The sequence below is a fragment of the Macaca thibetana genome, chromosome 6 (genome assembly GCF_024542745.1).
Source record: "Macaca thibetana thibetana isolate TM-01 chromosome 6, ASM2454274v1, whole genome shotgun sequence".
Classification (NCBI taxonomy): Eukaryota; Metazoa; Chordata; class Mammalia; order Primates; family Cercopithecidae; genus Macaca; species Macaca thibetana.
Window position 1 is genome coordinate 81,878,699 of NC_065583.1, and position 8,682 is coordinate 81,887,380.

Consider the following 8,682-nt stretch of genomic DNA (forward strand, 5'->3'; position numbering starts at 1 on the left):
GGTTTTTTTCCCACTTATTTGCCTCAAATACCTTTCCATCCTTATATAGACTTCCCTATAGCAATTTTAAGACCTAGCTAAAATTAAACATCTAAATAGAATCATTTTTGTCCTCTGCAATTAATATTTTATATCTCCAGCTTTTACTCTTTGTGTTATAATTATTTCTGTACTTATTCATTTTTTTACACTATAACATACTTAAGATAGATGTCATGCCTATTCCATCCTTGTATTCTCTATAACACCTACAATGTTCTTACGGTTGCTTTTTTTTCCCAATAAAATACCTATGAATGAATAATCAGGCAATTGTCAAATATTAGATACCTTACAAATTCTCAAAATGTTAGTCACAATTTGTATGCATGCAATGTTTTTCAAAAAACTTACATTTCTGTGTAAGAAAAGTTGTTTTTAATGTCAACAGTAAATAAATATAAATGTCATTTAATGAAACCTGCCATTTTTAAATAGTTAACCCACTTGTTATCACAAAACATTTTTTATAGTCTACTTCTTTTAAGTTTTACATTCTGCTATTTCAATGATAGAAATTATTTTCCTCTAATACATTGGGAATATCCAAATCTAGATTTTTAAAAAAGATTTTCCAACTAAGAACAAGTTTCAAGGCACTTTCATCCTTTGTTACTCTGACCCTTTATCCCTCAGAATGGAATAGCTGTGCTCGTTTAGCAGCACCTATACTAAAATTGTGAATGACACAGAGAAAATTAGCATGGCCCCTGAACAAGAATAGCACACAAATTCATGAAGCATTTCATATTTTTCAACAGAGTAAGAAACAACTCACAGAATGAGGGAAAATGTTCACAAACCTTGCATCCAACAAAGGCCTACTATAAAGAGTCTTTAAGGAACTTAAACAAGCAAAACAACAACAAAAACAACAAAAAACATTGAAAACTGGACAAGGCCGACATGAACAGACACATCTCAAAAGAAGACATACAAGTAGACAACAGACATGAAAAAATGCTCAAAATCACTAATTATCAGAGAAATGCAAATCAAAGCCACAGTGAGATACCATCTCATACCGTTCACAATGCTTGTTATTAAAAAGACATAAAATAATTGATGCTGGTGAGGCTATAGAAAAAAGGAATTCTTATACACTATTGGGGGGAATGTAAATTAGTTCAGGCACTGTGGAAAGAAGTTTAGAGAAATCTCAAAGAATTCAAACAAACTAGCATTTGACCCAGTTATCCCATTGCTGGGTACATACCCAAAGGAAAACAGATTGTTGTATAAAAAAAGACACAAGCATTTGTAAGTTTATTGAAGCACTTTTCACAATAGCAAAGACATGGAATTAACCTGGGTGCCCACCAACAGTAGATTGAATAAAGAAAATATGATAAATATATACCATGGAATACTACACAGCCATTAAAAATGTGAAATAATATCTTTTCAAGCAATGTGGATGTAGCTATAGGTCATTATCCTAAGTGAATTGACACAGAAACAGAAAACCAAATACCACATGTTCTCATTTATAAGCAGGAGCTAAACACTGGATATGTATTAACATAAAGATAGGAACAATGGATACTGAGGACTGCTAAAAGTGGGAAGAAGAGGAGGAAGGCAAAGGTGAAAAACTACCTTTAGAATTGTATGTTCATTGATGCATACCCCAAACCCCAGCATCATTTAATATACCCATGTGACAAGCCTGCACAAGCACCCTTTGAGTCTAAAATTAAAATTAAAATTATTTATAAAAATAGAGCAGTTCACCTCAAAAATATATGATCATTTGCTCTGGAGAATGCAAAATTACAGTATAAATGTGATACAATCTTTCTAAAGCAATAATTTGGATCTGGGAAAATAATAAAAGGCATTGACATAGCTGGACTGTTAAAATGGTTGTTTTTTTCATGTGAAAAGAAAAATATCCAGAATACATTTCCTATAGACCAATCTTATATTGATTTTGAGATATGATGCAATTTGGGAAATTTAGTAAATTATTTTAATTTGGAAACCAGAATGTTGATGTGGTAAATTCCTTCAAAATATGCAAAGCAATTAACACCCATGGAAAAAATATAATTTAATAATATCTACCATTATTTAAATGCACACAAATATGTAAGGCATATGCTAAGTTCTTTAGATGTATCATATAATATAATCCTTGTCACATCACAGCAAGTTATAGAGTGGTATTATTATCACTGCTTACAGAAAAGGATATTGAGGGACAACAGAAGTACTTGAGTGCTTGTCAAAGCCAATGTTTGTTTTTTTCTTAACTTTTATTTTTGGTGCAAGGGTACATGTTCAAGATCGTTATATAGGTAAAGTTGTGTCATGGGGGTTTGCTGTACAGATTATTTTGTCATCCATGTACTAGGCCTAGTACTCATTAATTTTTCTGATTCTTTCCCTCCTCCCACCCTCTTCCCTCAAGTAAAATCCAATGTCTGTTGTTCCCCTTTGTGTGTCCATGTGTTCTGATCATTTAGCTACAACTTGTAAGTGAGAACATGCAGTGTTTGATCTTCTGTTTCTGCCTTAGTTTACTAAGAATAATGGCCTCCAACTCCATCCATGTTCCCAGAAAATACATGATCTCATTTTCTTTTATGGCTGCATAGTATTCTGTGGTATACAGGTGCCACATTTTCTTTATCCAATCTGTCATTGATAGGCGTTTAGGTTGATTCCATATCTTTGCTATTGTGAAAAGTGCTGCAATGAATATTCACATACATGTGTCTTTACAGTAAAATAAATTATATTCCTTTGGGTATATACCCAGTAATGGTAGTGCTAGATCGAATGGAAGTTCTGTTTTCAGCTGTTTGAGGAATCACCACATTGTTTTTGACAATAGTTGAACAAATTTACACTCTCATTGACAGTGTATAAACATTCCCTTTTCTCTACAACCTCACCAGCATCTTTTATTTTTTGTCATTTTAACAATAGCCATTATGACTGATGTGAGATGGTATCACATTGTGGTTTTTATTTGAATCTCTCTGACGATTAGTGATTTTTTTAAAATATTTTTTTAATAATAGCCATCCTGACTCAAAGTCCATGTTCTTAACTTCAATGAGGCACTGTTTTTATATCAGGCAAGAAGGCTTTGCATGTGAAGGCATAAATTTATTGCTCACACAGAAGGGGAAGGTAGAATGTGGGGCTTTTTTCAAAGTCCCAGATGTTCACAGAAAAAGTGTTTTGGAAAATAAGCCTGGCACATACTAACAATATATTTTTCTTTTATTAACATTGCTTTTTAAATGACTTATAAAATTGTTAAACTTTCCTAGCAAATTTGTGTCTCATTAATTTAGAGATAGTTCCATAGTTTAAAAATACATATTTTAATTTTTTAAATTCAGGTATTCCACAATAGGAAAAAAAACTCTGAAATGTCTATTATGCTTTTTATTATCATTTATCATTTCTTCAGTTTTAAATGCTGTAACATTTAAATTACAGTTTAAACTATAATTATGGATCCAAAGTTACATGCAGATTATTTGAATCATAAGAATGGTCAAAAGAATTGAACATATTAATGACAGAATTTCAAAATATTGCCGGGCGTGGTGGCTCACGCCTGTAATCCCAGCACTTTGGGAGGCCGAGATGGGCGGATCACGAGGTCAGAAGATCGAGACTATCCTGGCTAACACGGTGAAACCCCGTCTCTACTAAAAATACAAAAAAAATTAGCCGGGCGCAGTGGCAGGCGCCTGTAGTCCCAGCTACACGGGAGGCTGAGGCAGGAGAATGGCATGAACCCGGGAGGCGGAGCTTGCAGTGAGTGCAGATCGGGCCACTGCACTCCAGCCTGGGTGACACAGCAAGACTCCACCTCAAAAAAAGAAAAGAATTTCAAAATATCTATAAACCCATCTGGAATTATAACAAGCTTGGCAGTTGGTAAGGATTTCCTCAACAAATTTGACATTGAAGAATATTACGTTATACTGTCATCAAACTATCAAATCAGTTTCAGTTTATAAGTAGTTGGAATCAATACAAAATTCTGAGAAGTACATGGAAGTTTAAATAAGATGACTCCTAATATTGTAAATGATACCAAGCTTGGGAGACTCTTCAAAGAACTCCTAAGCAATGGTTATATAGAACTGAACCACCTCCTGAAAAAAGGCCTTTAAAAATTCACCACTGTCACTTAGAGGTAAGACAACACAATTTTGAAAATTAAAAAAGCACCATTTTTAATATTAGGAACACTATAATGAAAAACACAGTAAAACCTACATTTAAAGAAAAATGACTTCTGACTTTCTCTTCCAGTTATATTCTCTGTTCACGCCTGCCACTTATTTAGTAGCTGACTATAGGTTTTTTCCCTCTTCCACCAACAATGACCAATCTCATGACTAGGCTCTGACGTTACGCAAGCTGGAACTCCTTCTTTGTTTCTTAAATAATTTATCCATAATAACAACCGGAATGTGTAGCAATAAAACACAATTTCTGGTTGGTTTATCAGCCATGTATAATTGCCACCATTAGAAAGCTCAAACATCCCTTTCCTCGATGCAGGAGCATGAAGAGTTCCCAAGAGTGCTTACTGTTCAAAAATGTAAATCATATGGATTATGGAATCACTGGGTAGAAAAATCCAACAACAACAACAAAAAAAGAATAAAATTTAAAAAGCAATGTCAGGTAGATTCCACTGTAGAAGTAAAGTGGGAATGCACCACAGCCAAAATGATTATTCATAAATAGTGAAACATACCAGCCGATCACACAATGTCCTTTAATAAAAGAAAACTTCAGCTGAATTATGTTAAAGGAGTTTAACTGAGCAATGAACGGTTTGCGAATTGGGCAGCCTCCTAAGCCGGAGTAGGCTCACAGACTCCAGGACAGTCACGTGGAAGAAGAAAAGTTATGGACAGAAAAAGAAAAACGATGTACAGAAAACGGAAATGAGGTACAGAAACAGTTAGATTGGTTACAGTTCGACATTGCCTCATTTGAACATGGTTTGAACAATTGGCGGCATATGATTGGCCATAATTCGGTTATTGGTACAATTGTAGGCTACAGTCTGGTTGCACCTCCGCTTGTCATATTTCATGATATACAGAGAAACCTTTAGGCCAAACTTAGATAAGTAAGGAAGAGCTTTAGGCTAAACATCATTTAACAATTTCCACCTTTTCATCATCTTCTTAATTTCGAAAGACTGACCAAAACTTTAGTTTTTGATGTGACTATCTCCACTGGCCTTGAAACCCACTTGGAAACAGTGTAACAGTGGGTTTTGCAACGTTGGAACAAGAACTGAGTGGAAGGTACCTCCTTATGCTGCCATGTCCTGTTTACAGGAGAAAAACAAAACCAGATCCATTCCAGGATCTATGTGTTTCCTTAAGCCTTTGTTGGATTATATCACACTTAACATGAGTGACTCTATTTTGGTTTGGTCTGGTCTGTTATGGCCTAGTGCATGAGCTCAGTCCAAAACAATGGCTTCCCATAATTTTGTTCAAAAAATATTTCCTTTTTTGATCAGGTTATCACTTAGGTTAGACTTTGACCAAAACTTACAACTGTAGCGCCACTCTTGGTTACCATTATTTTGGGTTTCCAGCCTCAGCATGTCATTCATAGGTTATGATGTCCTTAAGGCCACACATGTCTTTCAGCTTTTTTCCTAACAGTTGAAGATAGGTCATTTGACATTCTAGAGAAGGCTGCATGCAAACATTTAAAACTTTTGAGAGAATACAGTGCACCAGAGAGACTACTAATATGACTATCAGGAGAATAATAACAAGAGCTTGGAGTATGCTTTTTACCCAGGGTTCCCATAAACAAAACCAACTAAAATAAATGATCAAATAAAGAGCTAGATAAAGAATCTACTCACTTACTTAAGCAGTTTCTTCATTAATCCCCTACAACTGAATCTCTATAATACCAGATGTTTTCTCCATAGGCCACAAGTTCCAGCAGCTGCACAGATACTTCTGTTTAGCCAGTATGTAATCTAGAACAATTATTTAGCATAACTTTTACAAGAAAATTTAAAGTCGTTGTGAAACCATAGCCTTTACAGTCAAATCTGCTATAGAGTCTCTCATGAGAGATACATTTCTAATAATTGTCTCTTTTACTCCAAACCATGAAAAAAGGTCCTAAAAAATGATGCCCTTCTAGGATAGTGAAGGTCTCCTGGCAACGTTCTCTTTAACCCATGATATGGGTTAAGAAGAGTAACTAATGTTCTATTTCTGACTGATTATGAGGCAACGTACATACCATTACAATTTTTTATTACACTGGGTCTTCATCTTTTATCTGTCAACATACAAGGTTATCCATTTATAAGGCTGGCAGCAAAATCCTTCACAAATAAAAGTATACCCCATAAGTGCACACAACAGACCTCCTTTCCACTTCTATTGTTTATAGAGGAATAAGCAAGTGAAAAAAATATTTAAAGATAACAGTCTCATGATAGTAGATAAGTCTTGATCCATGATCTTGGAAAAAGCGGTTTACATCAAGGATGCCATCTTCCTCTGGGGAGAAACTTCCCTGGTTAGCTTCACTTTAAGAGTTCCAATGGGTGTACAGTTTCAAGAGTGTGGAGGGACCCTTCTCACTTGTGAGATTATGAAGCCTAGCTTCAAGTCGTGAAGTTTTTTTGCAGTGTGGATGGTAAGGGAAGTCTTTCTCTGATGTTCTCAGAAGATCCAAGCTTCAGGTTCCAGACTGCAAAGGGTTTGATTGTTCTCAGTCAGTGAACTATAAAAAGCTTTCTTTATGTGGTGAACACACACCGTGGCATAATAATATACTGTTATAACATCAGTGTTCTTGGATGGAAAAGCATTTATACAACCAGAAAATATATATTGAAAATGACAATCAAATGAAACCCTCCCTATAAATGTTTAAATGTCCCATCTGGTAGCCAAATGTACCTGAAATTTTGATTGTCTTCCCAGGAATATGTGTTTGAGAAACTAAATATTTGTTGCAAATGATTTTAGCAATTGAGAAGTCACCACACCAATATATATTTAATTGGGATCATTTTATTTTTTTCATAATGGTTATGGAATGCAGAACTAAGAAAGGACAAGGCAGCCATCCTGGTTCTCCATGAGTCCATGCTTAACATTGGACTTATGCCCTCTTGAACACCAGTTGTTTCTCCAATTTAGGTGTGTAGCACTGATAACTAATGAGTTATAATAGATAATTTGACTTAAACTATGGAGTTCATTCAAAAGGTACATCTAAATAATTTCAATATTGATTGATTTGACATGGAAATCTGGCAAAGTATTTTCTTGGTCTTCAATTAATTTTTCTACTTGGGTTAGCAGTTTTATAAACCAGTCAGTCTTTTCTTTAAAGTTCCAGGAATTCTTACCCAGTCCAAATGATATGATTCTAAAGTTATCAAAAACTTTTATTTGAGAGTGCTTTTCAGGATCTTTTCCATCCTTTCATGAACCTCCTAAAAGACGGCATATTCTAAAATTGTGCATGCTTGTGAAGTTTTCAGAAACCACATCAGCATTAAGCAATTAACTGTGGAATGACTTTAAGTAGTCATAAAGACATAATTGATAAGGAAATTTGGTTATTTCTGTGGTCTTCAATAACTTAACATAATAACCATAGTTATGATTTATAGGATATCCATAGACATTAGAATTTTAGAAATCTCATATAATTTTGGGATATATATTAACATCATTCACTAAAATATAACCAGAATAAGGTTAAAGATTATTTTTTATTTTGATGATTCCTACGTAACTTAACATGTCAAATAATTATGTTTACCTCTCTTTTGGATGCTTCAGGGGTCTTTCGTAGCAACTCAAAGTTAGAGATTTTAAAACACTTAATTTTGAAGCTGAAATTTCATTTTGGGAAGCCTGTCAAATGTGTTAAAAGTTTACAATGCTTCATATAATAAAATAGAATTCGAGGTCAACGTAAGTCATTCATTTAGCCAAAATGATAACTCAAAATCTTAAGAAAGGCAAAAACCTTTCCTCATTGATAGAGGGAAGACTTAGCTTTCCAAACATCTGTCTCCTGTCTTTACCTTCTTTTTCCTGTAGTTTATTGAAAAGACAAACAAAAATATTTTATTATTCTTTAATATCACATGAAAATCTTATTCAAGATATAAAGCCAAATCTTACCCTTGCATTAGTGTACTATTAATGTTGTCCCATTTTTTAATAAAACCTTACAGAATAATCTATCAAATCTTAATCAGTTTGCCCATAAGGTGAGATTCTCATAAACATTGTACAACCCTTTACAAACTTTTGCTAAGGAGCATATCAGTGTTGCAAGAAAACCCTGTTATGCTTTTATTCCAAAGTTAAATTTATGGGGAAAAAATGAGCAATACTTTTTTAAATTTAGCCAATATGTTCATACACAGAATCTCTTTTACAATTAATTTTTCATGAACCTTACACAATCTGCACAAACATTTAGCTTTATCCTATCTAATTTAAAATAATTATTTAACCCTCTAACCTAGGCAAAAATTTATATTCACATGCCTTCTTATAATCTTTTAGTAAAATAATATTTTAGTTTCCTTACACACCTTGCATGTAAAACTGTTTCTTTTGTAGTTTCAATTACATGTTACAC

General features: G+C 33.9%; 1 non-coding gene across 1 annotated transcript; it reads left to right on the plus strand.

Moving 5' to 3' along the window:
* Positions 1 to 687: 687 nt before the first annotated feature.
* Positions 688 to 794, plus strand: LOC126957692 (U6 spliceosomal RNA). The gene has a single exon (XR_007726876.1). It is a non-coding gene; the product is annotated as a U6 spliceosomal RNA (small nuclear RNA).
* Positions 795 to 8,682: the final 7,888 nt, after the last annotated feature.